We start from the raw sequence: 21277 nt of genomic DNA, 5'->3' as shown, positions 1-21277 counted from the left end.
AGGTTGTCGGAGGATGACACCTAGTGGGTCGCTCCGGAACTGTGACCCCCTCCTGTAACACAAGTATGTACTGTCTCTCTTCATTTGTTCCTTTGAGTGTGCATCAAATGATGAGAGCATGATAATGGAGTGGTTTGAGCCGTGCTCAAAATCCAAAAAGGGTTTCCTATGGGGACAGCAGAAGAAGCCTTTTTTCTAAGAGTGTTCTTGTGAATGACAGAGAAAAAGGCACTAAAGATTTCATCAACACATATAGGGGGAAAATATAAATATGTTCATTGTCACCAACGAACTGAAAGAACATACTGTATTCATTGAAATGACTTACTGCCTCTCCCAGCTGTCTGCAATTTTAATGGTTCTTAATGGACCCTAATCCTTACTACCTCTGTCAGTTCAAAAAGTTCAAAAACCTGCTGCCCCTTTTATTTGATTGGCTGCGTTATTAAACACAAAATGAGGGCAATTACTGTAGCTCGTTCTCTATTTTACAAAGTGATGATGGAAAAAATAGAAAATGCGATACAAAAACAAACAAGCCCAATGACATAATAACAGGATTATAGATCAAGAGTAGAGGTGAGACGATGGACTTTAGTAAACTCAGAAGCTTAGCTTATCAGGAATTGGTTAGGCTTAATCTTTGGTTTATTGTTAGCAGGAGCAAATAAAAATAATCCTCACGCCCATTGTGTATCATCCCTGGTCTGACACCTGTGCTCACTGCATATGAGTGTTTTAGCAAATCACAGGTTACAGTAAATGTGGGGAGTACCTATATTGCTGCATGTGATTGGTGAGTACATACACTCACTGGTCAGTTTATTAGGTACACCACCCCGTTAACGAAAATGAATTGCCCCTACAGACAGTGAGTCATGTGACCATGGCTTGCTATATAAAGCAGGCAGACAGGCATCGAGTCATTTAGTTACTGTTCGATTGAACGTTAGAATGGGCAAAACAAGTGAGCTAAGCGACTATGATCGTCGGTGCCAGGCGCGCCGGATCCAGTACCTCAGAAACGACCGCCTCCTGGGCTTTTTACGCATGACAGTGTCTAGGATTTACCAAGAATGGTGCGACAAACTAAAAATATCCAGTCAGCGGCAGTCCTGTGGGCAAAAACAGCTCATTGATGAGAGAGGTCGAAGGACAATGGCAAGAATCATGCAAGGTAACAGGCGGGCCATAAACAGACAAATAACAGTGCAGTACAACCGTGATGTGAAGAACGGCATCTCGGAAACCACAACTTATCGATCAATGTCATGGATGGGCTATTGCAGCAGACGACCACACCGGGTTCCATTCCTATCAGCTAAAAACAAGAAGAAGCGGCTCCAGTGGGCACGCGATCACCAAAACTGGACAATTGAGGAGTGGAAAAACATTGCCTAAAACATGACAGTGAGTTCAGTTCACTTGAGTGGCCTGCGCAGTCCCGAGACCTTAACCCAACAGAGCATCTTTGGGATCAGATGGAATGGGCTGTTCGCAGCATTAATGTACCGGCATTCCATCGCGTCAGCCTAGACCAACATCCCTGTGGAACATTTCCGATACCTTGCCCCAAAGAATTCAGGCTGTTCTGGAGGCAAAGGGGGGTCCGACCCGGTACTAGATCGGTGTACCTAATAAAGTGTATATGACCTTAGCAACCGCAATCAGTAGGTCCCACGGGTCCCGCTGTTGGAACAAGCTCTGTTTTCTAAAGGAGCTCTGACCCATAGAATTCGAATTTAATAGGATCTCTATGCCCCGACCCTGCTTCCCCTGGCTCCACGGTAACTGTTACCATGGTGCTGTCAGCGAGTGATCCCTCACCCGCTCCTCTCAGCCCCCCAAACTGACAAAACAGAAAGGAGAAGAGATGTTGGAAAAAGAGGGCCTTTCACTGTAAGGGCACAGTTCCCATGAGACTTTGTAAACCAACAGGGACCTTGATCTGTTGCTCTACACTCTCTAAGTCTCATGGGAACTGTGATCTTACAGTGAAAGGTCCTATTTTTCCAGCATATTTTCTCTTTTGTGTTTTGTCAGCAAAATTGTGCAACCCCTTTCAAAATACATGAATATATTTAAATCCAAAAAGGCATGTCAAAAAGTAGTGTAGAAAGCACAGATCTTACATACCATCAGTATGAAAAATGTATGCACTCACTAACTGTAAGTCGCTCTGGATAAGAGCGTCTGCTAAATGACTAAAATGTAAATGTAATACATGTAACATAGTAGAATAGCGGACATGGCTGCTTGCATCAATTATGTCCAGGCGGCAGTCTCAGGCTACTGATGAATGTGCATCCTTTCCATGGATGGGCAACTCCTCGGGGGCCGGAGTGGTGTCACACTTTTTCCCCATCCCTAGCAAACAGAACTGATTAAACAAATTGCGTTCTAGACTGAAGATCATGATTAGTTGATTATTGGAGTCAGGTGTGTTAGCTGGGGCTGGGGCAGAAATGTGACACCAATCAGGCCCCTGAGGACTAGAATTGCCCGTCCCTGATTTACATGATTGGAGAACGCTGTGCATTGGCACTGCTTCAAACTGCAAGAATGATGTAACAACAAAGAGGAGAGCACGTACATATAGCTCAACGCTAACAATCAATGATTACACCTGTACCTCTTATTTAATAAGCCGATAGGTTCACTAGAAGACATCCTTTGCTGCATCCTTGCGTTATTTTAGGGATGCGGAGAGATGTATTTTAATCTTAGGAGGCCTCACTCTAACCCCACCGCGGGTGTATACTGTAGGCAATACTTGTTATGTTTACAAAAGCTGATTCTCGGCCCACGGAGATGCTGAAATATGTTCATCAAAGGCCCACAGTGTCGCAAGCAGGAATAATACAAAGCCATGACCAACCGGATCTCAAAGCAAACAATTTCACACACTTCCCAAAACGTCAGACACTATGCCACTCAGCATTAAGGGACATTATGCAATGCTTTGCATAGTCAGGCTGGCGTTTTTTACAGTAAAAATGTGTTATGCTTTTAGCCAAGGTCTATAAGAGCGCAGTGAATGACTTAACTCCCACCAGATCCTCCATCGGCAAGTAGCCTAGCAGTTTACAGTGTTGGGCCAGTTACCGAAAAGTCGCTGGTTTGAATCCCCGAGCCGACTAGGTGAAAGATCTGTTGATGTGCCCTTGAGCAAAGCATTTAACCCTAGTCGCTCTGGATAAGAGTGTCTGCTAAATGACTAAAATCTTAAGGTTAGTCATCCTTTGAGCAGGGCTAAGGCCAGCCCTCTCCTTCTTGGTGTGGCCCAGTGGGTTAAAATTATTAATACATTACTGGGGCTTCAGACTTTGATTTTAGCATAGGCCTGCCGGGCTATATGTGCATCTGTAAAGGACATCACGCTGCTTGCTTAGCTCCTGATTTGTCTCACACTGAAGCTTGAACCCAGGACCTCTGCCTTGCTAGCACACGTGACCGCCCTCCTGGAGCATTTAACCAGTCGGCGCCACACAAAAAGCTAGCTATTCGGTGGCGCAAGTGGGGACACTTCAGGCTGAGGAGTACGTTTCACACATCCCCATGTGCTACATTTACTCCTCAAACTTACTCAAAAGCAACCCCAGCGCAAATGTAGATCCGGGTCACTGCACAACTGTAAAGGACGTCACGCTGCATGCTTCTTTGAACTCCAAGCACAGATAGGACACATGGAAATTCAATTTCCTTAAGTGTTAATCATGCAAAAACATGTATTTTCTATTGTGGAACGGCGTCAGTGAGATTCAAACCTATGATTTTCTGTTCTCTATCCATGGAATTAGTCCACTGCATGGAGCTAGCATGCCATGTTTTTTAACTCATACAAAGCTGTTCATTTTAGTCTATTTAAATAGACCTAATTTCAACGTTCTTTGAATGTTACTAATGTTTTCTTGTGGTTTTTATGTAAAGTTTTCTTAATGTTCTGAAAACATTACTTTAAATAGAACCATGAGGAAACCTGCAGAAAACGTTGTGCTGAAGTATTGAAATTACCACAGAAGAACATTGTTTTTTACCATTCTCTGAATGTTCTGAGAACATAACTTTAATTAAATAGAACCATAAGGAAACCTGTACAAAATGTTATGCTGAAGTACTGAAATTGGAAACATATGGTTTTTAGAACGTTATGTGCTAGCTGGGTATCTTGCACCATTCCCAGAACATTGTGGGAAGATTGTATGCAAAATAACCATAGGACAACCACACTCTCACCAAGCTCTAAGAATCATATGGTTCTCAGAACGGTATGTGCTAGCTGGGCTGCTGTCTCATTTAAAGACAGTGAATACTGTACCCTGGGGAGCAGACACTGTGTCACTGATGACTGAGATGAACTTATCATCACTCAGCGCCTTTCACAGCCAACAGACATAATGGACCCTGATAGGACAAGGAGATGAGTGGACAAGACATGCCCCTGGATCGTCTGAGTAAACAGAAGTGTAGAGTCACACAAGGACACATGCATGGACACACACACGCTCTGCTGATCAGAGTGGGCAGTGGGCAGTGGGGAGAATAAGTGTGAGAGACACACATAAACATTATATGATGAGTAATGATAACAGGATGATTCGAATTGCATCTTCAGTGCATAAGAGTCATCGACAGAGTCGATGGGTATCATTACCAATACCATTACCATGGAGGGATTGTGCAGACGAAGAAAACTGTTCCTTCTACTCACTTACACTACTTCTTATTTTATTTTGTCTAGCTCAGCCTGAATCCTGTTGTTGTAGCAGTTGGACCTTCTCATAATGGTGCAGCTATCTCAAGTGCCAGTCAGGGTGACTGCGTTCATCAGAAACCCTAATTGTAACTAATAATATAAACAACACGTTGGAGAAGCAAAATCTGGAGAGCAGGTTTCTCAATTGCATAGCTGCAGGGCTGAATAAATTATGCATCGATTTGGTCCTTGCGGCTCCTTCTCCCCTTTGTTGCATAGTTATTTTGGAAGTATTAAGTATGGGGCCGCATAAATTCGTCTATAGAAATTGTGCTCTGCTATCACCATCAATATGAGCATGATCAGGCCAGGGAGAGGAAGAGCATGCTGACTGCTTCAATGGATTACTGTTGGAGCCTCTATTGTGAAGCTACTTGCTGGTTTATTCTGCTCTGACCTTGGAGAAGCTATATGCTCTACCAACAGGCCCTGTTTGTGACAAGGAGAGGGGTGTCACTCAATAGGGTGTCCAATCAAAAACACATCGTTTGACCAATAGGTAAAATAAAATCATTTAGATAATCCTTTAAGAAAACCAATGGTCCAAACCTCATGTCTCTATCACAATCTGTTCAAATGTTATTGGAGTTTTTACCCTTGTAGGATGGCCAAAATTAGGGTGACTAAATCAATGGAGGCCAAAGAAAAAAAGTGGTCAAATACTGTGTCAGGAAAATTGCATTGCATCAGCTAGGCTGCATTCTGTGCAAGAATTAAGGCTACTGGTTACTTGAAAGGCAAACTTTCCCATTGAACTCATCATCTTTCTTCTGGAATCCGCAGGACATAAAATAACTTAGAGTTAAGATGGATATCGATTTTGAGACATGACATTCAGTATACGCTTTTCATATTAATTCGAAATTCCTGTTCTTTTTCTAAGATTTCTCACAAAAACAAGATTATCTCTGTGAAATGTCAACGGAGCACAGAGCGTATATCAAGCTTTTTATTTTCAAAGCCTTTTGCATTTAATTCAGCTCGTGTCATGCTAATTTTGCTTTTTGCTACCCACAGAAAACTACTTTGAAGACGCTGACCACAAAATGTAAAATCCTCAAAGGTTTTTATAAAAAATCTGGACCGCTATGTCAACAGAGCTCGATGCTTATTATCGGATGTATTAGGTTACAAAATACAACTTTCCTGTTATAATGTTAATGATATGTTAGAGAAAGACCCCACTGAACTATTCAGAAAAATATAACATAGTGAAAATTGAAATTTCATCACCAAAGCGCGTTTTCACCCACTGGGCAGAGTGGGTGGACACCCTTCACTCAAGAGAACAGGGGGATCTTCCCCTATCTGAGTTCTCCTGCGACTTTCTTGGAGGATCACAGTCACCGATCACATGCTAACTCTGGAGGGCAGCCTGACTGGAAGGGACAAGGGCACTGTGAGGACAGGGACATTGTGACTAAGGAGCTGGTGACCTGAAGCAACTCTAAGAAAGTGGGGCTGACAGTCTCATTGCTCTGGCCTTTTCTCCGTCTCTGTGTGGTGTCAGAGACAAATCCCCAGGGAAGGCCTCCCATGCCCACTGCTCTCTTCCTGCACCCACTGTCTAAGAATAACAGGGATGGTGAGGAAGTTACAGTGGGCCTGATGGGCTGAGTGTGACACATAGCTGCTTTTCTGTTCTTCCATCCAGACTACTACTCAAGGCCAATGTTTCTCTATTGGCCCTCACCAGCCAAAGCAGGGGGGAGTAACCGTGATACTATGAGCTCCGGTGGGACCAATCTGTCTTTGAAGAGCCCACCAATCTACATGCAATGTTTGCATAATGTGGTCAGTTATGCCTCTGCCATGCCGAGCTTCCACTCCAGTGTTTGATTTCAGGCGATCTGATAGGCAGAGATGTGTCCATGTATTGTTGTGAATTGTTAGATATTACTGCACTGTTGGAGCTAGAAACACACGCATTTCGCTACACTCGCAATAACATCTGCTAAACATGTGTATGTGACCAATATAATTTGATTTGATTTGAGGTTACAGATAATCTTCGGTACTTTTGTATACTTATGCCAATAGCTCTTAAAGTAGCACTCATGAGCTAAAAGTGTTCCCCTCGAAAATTGTGTACTACCTCACATAGGTGCAGATACAGTTGAAGTCTGAAGTTTACATACACCTTAGCCAAATACATTTAAACTCAGTTTTTCACAATTCCTGACATTTAATCCTAGTAAAAATTCCCTGTTTTAGGTCAGTTAGGATCACCACTTTATTTTAAGAATGTGAAATGTCAGAATAATAGTACAGAGAATGATTTCTTTCAGCTTTTATTTCTTTCATCACATTCCCAGTGGGTCAGAAGTTTACATACACTCAATTAGTATTTGGTAGCATTGCCTTTAAATTGTTTAACTTGGGTCAAACGTTTCGGGTAGCCTTCCACAAGCTTCCCACAATAAATTGGGTGAATTTTGGCCGATTCCTCCTCACAGAGCTGGTGTAAATGAGTCAGGTTAGTAGGCCTCCTTGCTCGCACACGCTTTTTCAGTTCTGCCCACAAATGTTCTATAGGATTGAGGACAGGGCTTTGCCACTCCAATACCTTGACTTTGTTGTCCTTAAGCCATTTTGCCACAACTTTGGAAGTATGCTTGGGGTCATTGTCCATTTGGAAGACCCATTTGCGACCAAGCTTTAACTTCCTAACTGATGTCTTGAGATGTTGCTTCAATATATCCCCATAATTTTCCTTCCTCATGATGCCATCTATTTTATAAAGTGCACCAGTCCCTCCTGCAACAAAAGCACCCCCACAGCATGATGCTGCCACCCCCGTGCTTCACGGTTGGGATGATGTTCTTCGGCTTGCAAGGCACCCCCTTTTTCCTCCAAACATAACGATGGTCATTATGGCCAAACAGTTATATTTTTGTTTCATCAGACCAGAGGACATTTCTCCAAAAAGTACGATCTTTGTCCCCATGTGCAGTTGCAAACCGTAGTCTGGCTTTTGTATGGCAGTTTTGGAGCAGTGGCTTCTTCCTTGCTGAGCGGCCTTTCAGGTTATGCTGAAATAGGACTCGTTTTACTAAGGATATAGATACTTTTATACCTGTTTCCTCCAGCATCTTCACAAGGTCCTTTGCTGTTGTTTTGGGATTGATTTGCACTTTTCGCACCAAGGTACGTTCATCTCTAGGAGACAGAACGCGTCTCCTTCCTGAGCGGTATGACGACTGCGTGGTCCCATGGTGTTTATTCTTGCGTACTATTGTTTGTATAGATGAACGTGGTACCTTCAGGCATTTGGAAATTGCTCCCAAGCATGAACCAGACTTGTGGAGGTCTGCAATTTTTCTTCTGAGGTCTTGGCTGATTTCTTTTGATTTTCCCATGATGTCAAGCAAAGAGGCACTGAGTTTCAAGGTAGGCCTTGAAAAACATCCACAGGTACACCTCCAATTGACTCAATGATGTCAATTAGCCTATCAGAAGCTTCTAAAGCCATGACATAATTTTCTGGAATTGTCCAACCTGTTTAAAGGCACAGTCAACTTAGTGTATGTAAACTTCTGACCCACTGCAATTGTGATACAGTGAATTATAAGTGAAATAATATGTCTATAAACAATTGTTGGAAAAAGTACTTGTGTCATGCACGAAGTAGATGTCCTAGCCGACTTTCTACAAATTTCTTGTTAACCAACTATAGTTTTGGCGTGGTTAAAAAACATGTTTTAATGACTCCAAGCTAAGTGCATGTAAACTTCCGACTTCAACTGTATGTGTACAACGTCATTGCTCTCTCTCACTTGCTCTGCTGTGTTTGCATCTTGCTAGCTGTCACTTAAATGCAAGGGGCTGAAGCTCATTGGCTAGAACTCGAATTGCTAGGGGTCTGGCCCACATGGGGGAAAATGTAGGGAAAATGCCGCAGCACAGCTTCCAGAAAAACAGTCGTTTTCAAAGTAGGGATTTCAAGGCTAATTGAGGTAAAACAGTAATTCTGCTCATAGATTATGTATGTATGAACTACACATTGACACATCCAGCCCAAAGCTGGAGGTTTAAAAAAATACTCAGTAGTCGCCAATGTTCCGGAGCATGTCTTTAAGCAGGAATTGGCAGTGTACTTGAGGTGTTAACAGCAACAGAGAGAGCTAGCTATAGCTTTGGGAAATCTGTGTAGAAGAAGCCCATTATTTCAGTGTAAACAAAGAATAACCTCTCTCAACCACTCAATTCAACCATAATTACAGCTACGCGATCTGAGAGCAGTGCCCTTTTGCTTGTCAATACATCAAATCATAAAAAAACAAGCTGAAAAGCAAGATAGGTGAACTGTTAAAGGTTCTCTGGAGTAGAATTCTGCTGAAGCAACTGAATACTAAAACATTGAATACATTGTCACACAGTTTCCTGCTTTGACATGTGCACAATATAATATTTGAAAACACAAGTCCATGGAAATCATGAAACCTACACACGGACACACGCACATAAGGACACACACACATACATACATACAGTAAAGTACACTGCTGAGCCGAGCACAAAGTGAGCAGTGGGGTATGTGGAGAATAAGAGCAGGAGATTAGATGATTGATTTGATTTTTTCTTCAGCTCACAAATATCCATCAGGGGAAGGGATAGGAAGAGATATATGGGGTTGTGGCCATTCATCAACATCACATGAGCTGGAATACCCCAGCCAGCAGCAGGGAGGAGAAAAAGACTACAATATAATGAACTACACAATGGCCTCTAATGACACCCTAGCTAGAACAATATGATCCCTAAAACTTAAGCTCTCACTCTTTAAATTGACACATCTTGTCACGACTTCGGCCGAGGCTCATCCCCTCCTTGTTCGGGCAGGCTTTAGCGTTCATCGTCACCGGAGTACTAACCACTGCCGCCCCAATCATCATCACAATTGTCTTTTCTCGTTATCACACACACCTGATTCTAATCCCCTAATTAGTCTGTGTATAAGTGTTCCCTCTGCCCCCTTGTCCTTGTGGGTGAATGTTTATTGTGAAGGTTAGTGAAGCTCGGTGGAGCTCGTGTATTTTGTTCGACGGGAGTATTTTCCTGTGTGCCTTGTAGTTTGCAGTGCGCCTTGTAGTTTCCAGTGCACCTGTTTTGTGCCCTGGAGTGTGTTTGACGCAGTTCTGCGTAAACCTGTATTTTGCGGATTGAAGCATGTTGTTCTGTGATTTACCCTCCTGCGCCTGACTCCTTCAACACCACCTCATCACACATCTGGAATGTCATCCTTGTCCTCAAATATGACTCTGAATGCCTCTGAATAATAAATGGAACATGAGTAAGGTAACAGTACATATTCCATGCTCCCACATAATATGTAATGATATGTAATATGTATGTGTCAAATGTGTCAAAGTCCCAAACCTTGTGCACTTCTGAGTGAATGGACATGTCAAGATCGTCTAACAGAGTGGAGCAATGCGCAGCATTGAATGCAAACATATTTATTCTCACTGAAGGAAACACGAACAAAACAACGAACGATACGTGACAGTTCACGGTTACCATAAACAGACTCGAAACAAAAACCCACAAACACGAATGAAAACCCGACTGTTTAAATATGGCTCCCAATCAGAGACAACCAGCTGACACTCGTTGCCTCTGATTGGGAGTCACTCAGACCAACATAGAAATAAGTAACCTAGACCCACAACAAAAACATAGAAACTAACACCCTGGCTCAACATACGAGAGTCCCCCGAGCCAGGGCGTGACAGTACCCCCCCCTAAAGGCGCGGACTCCGACCGCGCCAACGAAACACAACAGGGGAGGGACCGGGTGGGAACTCCGCCTAGGCGGCGGATCCGGCTCCGGGCATGATCCCCACTCGCTCTCTAACCCCCCAAAGTACCCCTGGTCCGGTCTGGTCCTGCTGACCGGAGCTGGACTGCACACTGGTGGAGCGGATTGCTCTAGCTCCGGCGTAACGCATCTGACCGGCGCCGGACCAGGCACCAGTGGAACAGGCACGTGCCGTGCCGGACCGACGACGCACACCACTGGCTTGGTGTGGGGAACAGGCACGGGCCGTGCTGAACTGACGACGCACACCACTGGCTTGGTGTGGGGAGCAGGAGCGGGCCGGACAGGGCTGACGAAACGCACCACAGACTTGGTGCTGGGAGCAGGAATGGGCCGGACTGGGCTGGCGACGCGCACCACAGACCTGGTGCGGAGAGCAGGAACGGGCAGAGCCGGGCTGACGAGACGCACCACAGGCTTGGTGCGGGGAGCAGGAATGGGCCGGACTGGGCTGGCGACGCGCACCCCAGACCTGGTGCGGGGAGCAGGAACGGGCAGAGCCGGGCTGACGAGACGCACCACAGACTTGATGCGGGGAGCAGGAATGGGCCGGACTGGGCTGGCGACGCGCACCACAGACCTGGTGCGGGGAGCAGGAACGGGCAGAGCCGGGCTGACGAGACGCACCACAGACTTGATGCGGGGAGCAGGAATGGGCCGGACTGGGCTGGCGACGCGCACCACAGACCTGGTGCGGAGAGCAGGAACGGGCAGAGCCGGGCTGACGAGACGCACCACAGACTTGGTGCGGGGAGCAGGAACAGACCGGACCGTACTAGGGACACACACCACTGGCACTACACTGGGATCTGGAACGGGCCGGACCGGACTGGTAACACACCCCAGTACCTCTCGCCGTGCCTCTACACCTTCCATCCCCTCTTCTACCAGTGGCCCCCGTAACCTGGCGGCCTCCTCTGCAACCCCGCTGGACCGCTCCATAGCGGCCTCCTGCTGCCCCGACGTCGTGAGCCCCCCCCTAAAAAAATTCTGGTTCTCGCCCACCTCTCGCTCCTCTGTCTCCAACCCTCGTCACTCAGCTCCTCAATGGGCTTGACCCAGTCGAAGCTGCCACGGAGATCTGCCAGCGATTTCCCTGGCGATGGCTCCTCGACTCGCTGCTTGGTCCAGTAGAGGTGGGTTTTTCTGTCAAGATCGTCTAACAGAGTGGACCAATGCGCAGCGTTGAATGCAAACATATTTATTCTCACTGAAGGCAACACGAACAAAACAACGAACGATACGTGACAGTTCACGGTTACCATAAACAGACTCGAAACAAAAACCCACAAACACGAATGAAAACCCGACTGTTTAAATATGGCTCCCAATCAGAGACAACCAGCTGACACTCGTTGCCTCTGATTGGGAGTCACTCAGACCAACATAGAAATAAGTAACCTAGACCCACAACAAAAACATAGAAACTAACACCCTGGCTCAACATACGAGAGTCCCCCGAGCCAGGGCGTGACAGGACATCCCAAAAAACATGTCCCACTTTGCTGCATATATACCTACTGTATACCTTTCTAATGGGGGCTGAGTTTGGTGACTGCACATAATAACATCCCTATGATATTACCTGATATTCCTCCTCTGTGACTCAGTCAGCCAGACTGGGCTGGTCTCAGACAGGGTCCATGTTCCTCATTAGTGTGTGTGTGTGGGTGCAGGGAGTAGACCCCGCTCAGTAGAACACCCTGTGTCATTAGACAGCCTGTCATGTCACCCAGTGGTGGCCTCTGGGTAATTATCAGCACCGGACCAATTACCACCATGGGATGAGATAGGAGGCTGGACAGAGAACTTTCTGAAGTGGTCTAGTAGTTTTAAAGTGACATCAAAGGACTGAAAATGAGACATACATTATGGTGAATGATAGAGATTGCATTATTAGGCAGTGGAGTCATTTTGACTTCAGGCATGGCATCTTTTTTTGCCAGGTCAATAAGGAAGTTCTCTGTTTTTCTACAGTAATTGACTGGGTAAATTGACTGGCTTGTCTAGCTAGCCTGCCTTAGGCATATTAGGGTTGCAACTCAATACTAGGAAGGTGTTCCTAATGTTAGATACACTCAGTGTATGATACAATCTGTACACGAGTCAGAGTGAATTAGTGTAAAATACAATAACGCTAGTTTCAATTTCATTGCCATGGGATTGGTTTTAAGGCCAGTACAGAGGCTGTTCTGAATGGAGATTATCATCATTTGTTAGCAGCAAATACAACTGTAAGCACTAAACACTTGCCTTGAGTATGGTTGTTTAATAGATATAACAAAGTCAGGTATCCAAGTTTCTCTCTCTGTTTTGTTTTACCTCTGTCCCTCTCATTCTTTACCTCTTAGTTACAAAATATCATTCTTGGACTGTTTTTGTGTGATCTGCTGTGGAGAGATGCAGAAGTGCCTGTGGAAGGTTAAGCTTCAATACAAGCTCAAATCGATGGCTAACGTTGACTCACTCAGCAGTGGAAATAACAGCTGCATGCTCCAGGTTACATCTTTAAAAATGAAGGACTCAGAAACACCTATCCCATCTATTTTCAATATGTAGCATTATGTAAGGCTAATGAATATATTATTTAGCTTTTGATTCCCAATTTAGTATCTTTAAAGCGCAATATGTGATGCAAGGTTGTATGCATCGAGGGTGCAGATTCACCTTCAACTAGCCCCTCTGTCTACAGTATATGACAGCCCATTTCCAACTCCTGTTATCACTCACATCCCAGTCAGTAGATGGATCTAACCAGTAAACCCTGACCCCTGACCTGTTTTTATACCCAAACAAATTGGAATTCCTCTTCTTTATTTGAGCAGGTGAATAAACATGGGCAGGGATGCTTAGTTGCCCTCTAGACAGTCTATTTTGTTTCTATTTTCCATTCTCCAGAATTTGTCCTGTCCTCTTCTGACTGTTAGAGGAGTCAGCATATAGAGTAGTGGCAGCCACCAGCTATGTTGTTAATGCTGGGATGACAACAGCCTGGTCCTACCCTGCTGTTACAATATGTTTGTCATTGTTTATCAGTGCCCTTTAGCAACAATACAACCTCAATGAGTCAGCACATTCTACAGTAGATACAGGAAGAAATCTCATAGAGTTGACAGATTTATCATACAGTGTGCTTACATCGACTAATACAAGTGATTAATGTTGGAAACCATGATGTGTTTCTCAGCTTTGATGAAGGGGAGAAGAAAAAATGCCTGCACTATGTATTCTACCAAGACAGCTTTTCCACTCCAGTGTGTGTGTGCGCGTGTGGACTGTCAACAAGTAAAAAAATATATATTTAAAAAAAAAGTTGGGATTGGATTCAGGGATTAAAGCAGGCCAAACCGGTCTCTCTCCTCTCCCCCATGTCACTGCTTTCTGAGGATTCCCTTTGGCTCAGGGCAGAGACACACACACACACACAACCGACCACGGTAAACACACCACTCAACACCCCTTTCACACACTGCATTTTACAGCCTGGACCCCTAAACATCACAAACATCTCTTTATGAAAAGCTGTGCTCTCCCCCCTCACCTGCCTCAACACAGAGTACCTGTGTGAGTGATCTTTACGAATGCTCACTCTAACATCTAATATCTCTGCTCAGCGTTTCCACCTCCCCTCATCCATGGAGACTGGGTAATACCAGCCATCAGACTTTCTACAAACACACCCAGTCACACTCCCACCGCCTCACATTCTCAATGGCATTATATAACATCCTGAATGAAAAACAGGGGAAAGGAAAGCTGGAGGGGAGACCAATGTCAATATCCCACCCCCACCCCCCCCCCCCCCCCACACACACACCTTTTGCCCTGTGTGTTTTAACTACACTTCATCATCAGCCGCTCTCTCACTCAATGAGCCATCAGCCAAGAGCAATAACAGCCCAAAGCGAGGGAAGAATAATCACAAACAAACAACCAAACAGTGTCTCCGGACCGCTCCTGTCTCAGCCTCCAGTATTTATGCTGCAGTAGTTTATGTGTCGGGGGGCTGGGGTTAGTTGGTTATACCTGGAGTACTTCTCCTGTCTTATCCAGTGTCCTGTGTGAATTTAAGTATGCTCTCTCTAATTCTCTCGTTCTCTCTTTCTCTCTGAAAACCTGAGCCCTAGGACCATACGTCAGGACTACCGGGCATGATGACACCTTGCTGTCCCCAGTCCGCCTGGCCTTGCTGCTATTCCAGTTTCAACTGTTCTGCCTGCGGCTACGAAACCCCTACCTGTCCCAGACCTGCTGTTTTCAACTCTTTAATGATCGGCTATGAAAAGCCAACTGAGAGACCTGAGCCCTAGGACCATACGTCGGGACTACCGGCCGTGGTGACTCCTTGCTGTCCCCAGTCCGCCTGGCCTTGCTGCTATTCCAGTTTCAACTGTTCTGCCTGCGATTATGGAACCCCTACCTGTCCCAGACCTGCTGTTTTCAACTCTTAATGATCGGCTATGAAAAGCCAACTGAGATTTATTCCTGATTATTATTTGACCATGCTTGTCACTTATGAACATTTTTGAACATCTTGGCATGGTTCTGTTATAATCTCCACCCGGCACAGCCAGAAGAGGACTGGCCACCCCTCATAGCCTGGTTCCTCTCTAGGTTTCTTCCTAGGTTTTCGCCTTTCTAGGGAGTTTTTCCTAGCCACCGTGCTTCTACACCTGCATTACTAGCTGTTTGGGGTTTTAGGCTGGGTTTCTGTACAGCACTTCGAGATATTAGCTGATGTAAGAAGGGCTATATAAAATAAAATTGATTGATTGATTGATGCAGTCACTGAGCTACAAAGGCATTTGGTGTAGAGTAGATACAGAACAGGAGGGTAAGCATGTGATGATCACATGATGATGGAGTGGAACATGTATGCCGGCCCCCATGTGGTCCACAGCTGCTTCACACCAGGAGGGGAAAGAGGTGAGGAGGAGGGGGTACACACAGGGACACTAGACTGATGGGTTCTATGGTGCCTACTGCCAATGCCCTATGAGTGTGGCTGTTGTGAGAGGATACAGTGTTTACATGATGCTATACAGCTAGGGGAAGTGGCAGGCGCGAGCAGCGCTGGGCATCAGGAGGGAAAACGTCAGGCCCCGGCCTGGAACAGGTCTCTGAGACAGCAGCCAGCTCTGCAGGGCTGTTGCATTGTGTGTGTGTGTGTGTGTGTGTGTGTGTGTGAGCGTGCATGTAAGTGACACTGTGTGTTTGAAAGTGTATATGTGATCTGTGTGTGTTCATGAGTCAGAGTGTGTTGATGTTAATAACTGTGTATAAATAACTCTGTGTATGAGCGCTAAGTCCGTGTATGAGACACTATAGCATGAGTGTGTGTGTGTCTGTGTGTGTTCTGCCTGTGTGTTTTGGGAGCTGCATGGTGTCACGTCCAGCTGCGTTAACTAATGCAGGCTCCAGAAGTGGACGCCCTAGGGGGCAGTGGGCAAGTGAAGTGGCCCAGTCAGCAGCACTCTGCCTTGGGGAACAACTGGGAGAGAAGAGGCTCTCTGGAGGAGAGCGGCTGGAGAGCCTCCTCTCAGGCTCCACACAACCGTGTCAAACCAAGGCAACCCCGCCAACTCAGCCCTTTCTTTCTTTCTTTCTTTCTCTCTCTGCTGTCATCCTGCCCCAGTCCATATGTCCATGACGTTTATGAGTATTATGTTGGCTACCTAATCCAACTGTCTAACCTCATCTTTCTGTGGAGACTTTCGTTCCCTCACTGCTGCTGTGTGCGTGTGTACTGCTAGCCCAGCTGCCATATTGGGAGAAGGGTGGGGTGGGGGAGGATGGGAGGGGGACTAGATTTAAATGTGCATCTGTCCAAGAGAGGCATGTTTACGCTAGGAAACGATCCCGCTTTCTGACACTAGAGAAATTCCCTGAGTCACTAATCCCAGCAGGCATAGCTCTTAAGCACAGAGAGGAACTGCAGTGACTCCTGTCACAACGCGCATCGTTAATCGCTATCATCCCTGGTAGTGTCCCTGGTAGACCTGGGCTAAGCTAGGCTAACCACTAACATGCGGAGAGCTAGAGACCCAGAGAGCCAGAGCCCACTGCTGCTTCTGTCTTCAATAGTACAGTACAGTGTGGGCTTCAGGGTTATTTTATGATTATGTGGTGGTGATTTATTTTCTCTATAATCTTGGGGTTAAGATGCAGAGCGTGTGAGCCACAGTATCGCTTGATGCATGTCAGGACAGCATCTGTCAAGAGCTCTGATATTTTCAACCCCAGAGTATCGAACAGAAAGGATGCCGTCAGAATAAGATATTAGGAGTGGTAGCGTTTTTTTACTGTGTGCATATTCTCATGCAATGTCAACAAATTGCGAGGCAAATGAGTGAAAACAGATGATTTGAATAGAGAAGATGCATGCCAAGGATTAAATGGTGGAATAACAACATGTGTTGGGGAGCAATGTACATCACACACTGACTGTGGTATCACACAGAACACCACAAATCCTGCAGGTTTACTGTACATGGAATAACGATGACACTTTTTCCCTTTGGTGTGATATGTCTTGTGGTATTGTTGCTAATGCAAAGAACATATGTTTATTCATTATGTCGGGCTTCAGAGCTCAGGGCGCACTATCAAAGGCAGATATGTGTTGTGCGTCACACTATTCCGTGTGAGTTTGTGTGGCAGGGAGACAGAGGCGGGGGGGGGGGGGGGGGTTGTTGATAAATGGATTGTGTGAGCATGTGCTCCATGTGTGTGCGTGGCCATGCTGAGAGAGAGAGAGAGAGAGAGAGAGAGAGAGAGAGAGAGAGAGAGAGAGAGAGAGAGAGAGAGAGAGAGAGAGAGAGAGAGAGAGAGAGAGAGAGAGAGAGAGAGAGAGAGAGAGAGAGAGACTGACTGACTGACTGACTGACTGACTGACTGACTGACTGACTGACGTTCTGTTTTGATCATGGCAAACAGTCCCCCCCTCTTTCCCCACCACCTTTATCACTGCATCTCCTTGTTTTTTGTTATTCTATTCTCCTCGCTTCTCTTCAATTCCATTATTTTCTGTTTAGTTTTCTTCCCTTCACCAAGCAAGGGCAAGAGGGTTGGCGTAAGTTCCATTGCAATTCACCAATAAAAACATTGGATTCTACATGAAAAATGTCAATATTGGTGATGTGTTCAATAGCTCAATTTATTTCCTGTTTTGGATGAACTGAAATGGCATTGGCAACCAGGGCTATTAAGGTGGCGTATTATCGCCACACAGGCAGTCATGAGTCATGACAGCAACCAAATTCCACTGTTGAGTCACAGTAATCTCCTTTTATGCACTCTGGACATGCGTTGGTAGTACCCAACTCGCTAACAACCATCAGGTCACTAATGGCCTGGTACTCAGTGCTCTATTGTCCCTCAAACCACTGACATCAATGCGACCGACAATCACAAACACTTACCATCAAAACAGTATCATGCTTTTAAAACTCACCGTTGGGCTACATTTTTTTTTACCTCACTGTGGTGATCAATTTGAAGAAGTTCAACAATAGGTTGAAACTGAGTGGAAAACATGGTCGTTGTGAATGTTGTTTCAAAGCCAAACAACGAAATGGCCAACGCTTTCTAAGGTGAAGATTATTTCAAAGCATTTAAGATGTTGCATGTAGAACACTCATATCCGTATTAGAGCTGATGCATATGCGTATATGAGCCCAAGCCCCCCCCCCCCCAAAAAAAACGACATTAAAATAATGATTGTGCCGTTATACAATACATGTCCTAATAGCCTAACACCAACGCATTTCCAGAGTGCATAAGAATGCATATTATGCACGGCAGAAAAACATACAAAAAAATGACATAGATTTAAGATGTCTTTGGTAGATATTTGGTCTAGCCTATACTCCAAAATTAAACAAATTCTAGTAATCGCTTTTGAGTGTGGACTGTATTATTATACAGTATATATAATCGATGGACTGGTTACCTTATGCTATGCTCCAAACGTTCTATCCATGAGTCTTGGAGAGAATGTATAGGCCTAGGCCAGGGATGGGCAACTGGCGGCCCCCCTTTTTGAAGGCCCTCGGATCAATTTTTAAAAAATGCGGAACTCAGTCGGGGTCTCAACTTACTGTTGCGAGTTAGAATACACAAGGTGCCATTTCAAAATGTGTTTGTGCATCAGCAGTTTTTCTTTTGTTATGTCAGTCAATTAGCTCATGTCAGCTAACATTTTTTAGATTGCTGAATTAGTTTAGTGGCCAGCTATCTAAACTTGTTATCATGGTCAAATTACCTGCCGTGGGCCCCCCCATTGATTTTGTTAGTCATATTAAAAACTGCAAACATTTCTCTCCACCCTATGGCAAAATGGGTAGAATTGCAGGAAATTAGCTGTAAAATTGCTAAGTATTTTCTCGCAATGTGTGTGTGTGTGTGTGTGTGTGTGTGTGGGGGGGGGGGGGGGGGTTAGCCTACTATTATAGTGAATTTGTATTTGATTTTTTATATTTTCATAATTAATAGGCTGACACATTACCTTTAGCTACAGAATATCTCACCACCATGCATATCCAGCTCCTCCTCTCTCCCTCTCTCAAGTGTGCAGAGATAGGGGCTGTCAACAGTTTAATTAAGTATGTTTTGTTGTGAAAACATGTTACTATCCATGTTTGATTTTACTTGGTTTCCCAAATTTGGAACATGGTTGGAGAGCCCATGGCATACAGAGTTTGGGCGGAATATCACCTGTCGTGCAGCGAGAGATTGCCTGCTCCTCAAACAGTGGTTGATGCATGATGTGAAATAAGTATTCTTATAAGGACAGACATTTCTATATGCAACTTGAGAGAACAGGGTGTGTAGCATGAGGCAAGGAACAGAGCACAATTTTATTTTCCTACTTTTTCAAAATAGTCAAAAGTCGCATAATGCAGCCCATATACAGTGTAGAACTAGTATTTGATACACTGCCGATTTTGCAGGTTTTCCTATTTACAAAGCATGTAGAGGTCTGTAATTTTTATCATAGGTACACTTCAACTGTGAGACGGAATCTAAAACAAAAATCCAGAAAATCACATTGTATGATTTTTAAGTAATTCATTTGCATTTTATTGCATGACATAAGTATTTGATCACCTACCAACCAGTAAGAATTCCGGCTCTCACAGACCTGTTAGTTTTTCTTTAAGAAGCCCTCCTGTTTTCCACTGATTACCTGTATTAACTGCACCTGTTTGAACTCGTTACCTGTATAAAAGACACCTGTCCACACACTCAATAAAACAGACTCCAACCTCTCCACAATGGCCAAGACCAGAGAGCTGTGTAAGGACATCAGGGATAAAATTGTAGACCTGCACAAGGCTGGGATGGGCTACAGGACAATAGGCAAGCAGCTTGGTGAGAAGGCAACAACTGTTGGCGCAATTATTAGAAAATGGAAGAAGTTCAAGATGACGGTCAATCACCCTCGGTCTGGGGCTCCATGCAAGATCTCACCTCGTGGGGCATCAATTATCATGAGGAAGGTGATGGATCAGCCCAGAACTACACGGCAGGACCTGGTCAATGACCTGAAGAGAGCTGGGACCACAGTCTCAAAGAAAACCATTAGTAACACACTACGCCGTCATGGATTAAAATCCTGCAGCGCACACAAGGTCCCCCTGCTCAAGCCAGCGCATGTCCAGGCCCGTCTGAAGTTTGCCAATGACCATCTGGATGATCCAGAGGAGGAATGGGAGAATGTCATGTGGTCTGATGAGACAAAAATAGAGCTTTTTGGTCTAAACTCCACTCGCCGTGTTTGGAGGAAGAAGGATGAGTACAACCCCAAGAACACCATCCCAACCGTAAAGCATGGAGGTGGAAACATCATTCTTTGGGGATGCTTTTCTGCAAAGGGGACAGGACGACTGCACCGTATTGAGGGGTGGATGGATGGGGCCATGTATCGCGAGATCTTGGCCAACAACCTCCTTCCCTCAGTAAGAGCATTGAAGATGGGTCGTGGCTGGGTCTTCCAGCATGACAACGACCCGAAACACAAAGGTTTCTGTACCAAATATTAAGTTCTGCTTTTCTGATGTATCAAATACTTATGTCATGCAATAAAATGCAAATTAATTACTTAAAAAGTATACAATGTGAGTTTCTGGATTTTTGTTTTAGATTCCGTCTCTCACAGTTGAAGTGTACCTATGATAAAAATTACAGACCTCTACATGCTTCGTAAGTAGGAAAACCTGCAAAATCGGCAGTGTATCAAATACTTGTTCTCCCCACTATATGTTTCGATTTCAAAGGGCAAGTCTTGGTTCAGGAAAGTTATTGGGGGGGGTGGGGGGGGGATTATTTAAGACACTCTTTGAAGAGGTAGGGTTTCAGGTTCTGTGTGAGTGGGACCAGTTGACTCAACAGGCTGAGTGAATAAGGAGCGGATGTTGTCAACATTCTTTTCAAAGTGGTTGACAAAGTTGTGAGCAGAGAGGGAGGTAGGAGGGAGGAGAAGGTGGAAAAGAGTTTCCTAGGGTTAGAGGCAGAAGCTTGAAATTTAGAGTGATAGAAAGTGGCTTTAGAAGCAGATACAGAGGAAGAGAAGGTAGAGAGGAGGGAGTGAAAGGATGATAGGTCCTCCGGAAGTTTAGTTTTCCTCCATTTTTGCTCAGCTTCCCACAGCCCTTTTCTGTAAGCTCGCAATGAGTTACTCAGCCACGGAGCAGGAGGGG

Source organism: Coregonus lavaretus (assembly GCF_964263955.1).
Source record: "Coregonus lavaretus genome assembly, chromosome: 1".
NCBI lineage: Eukaryota > Metazoa > Chordata > Actinopteri > Salmoniformes > Salmonidae > Coregonus > Coregonus lavaretus.
The sequence above is the reverse complement of the archived record's forward strand: the minus strand, read 5'-3'. Positions refer to the sequence as shown.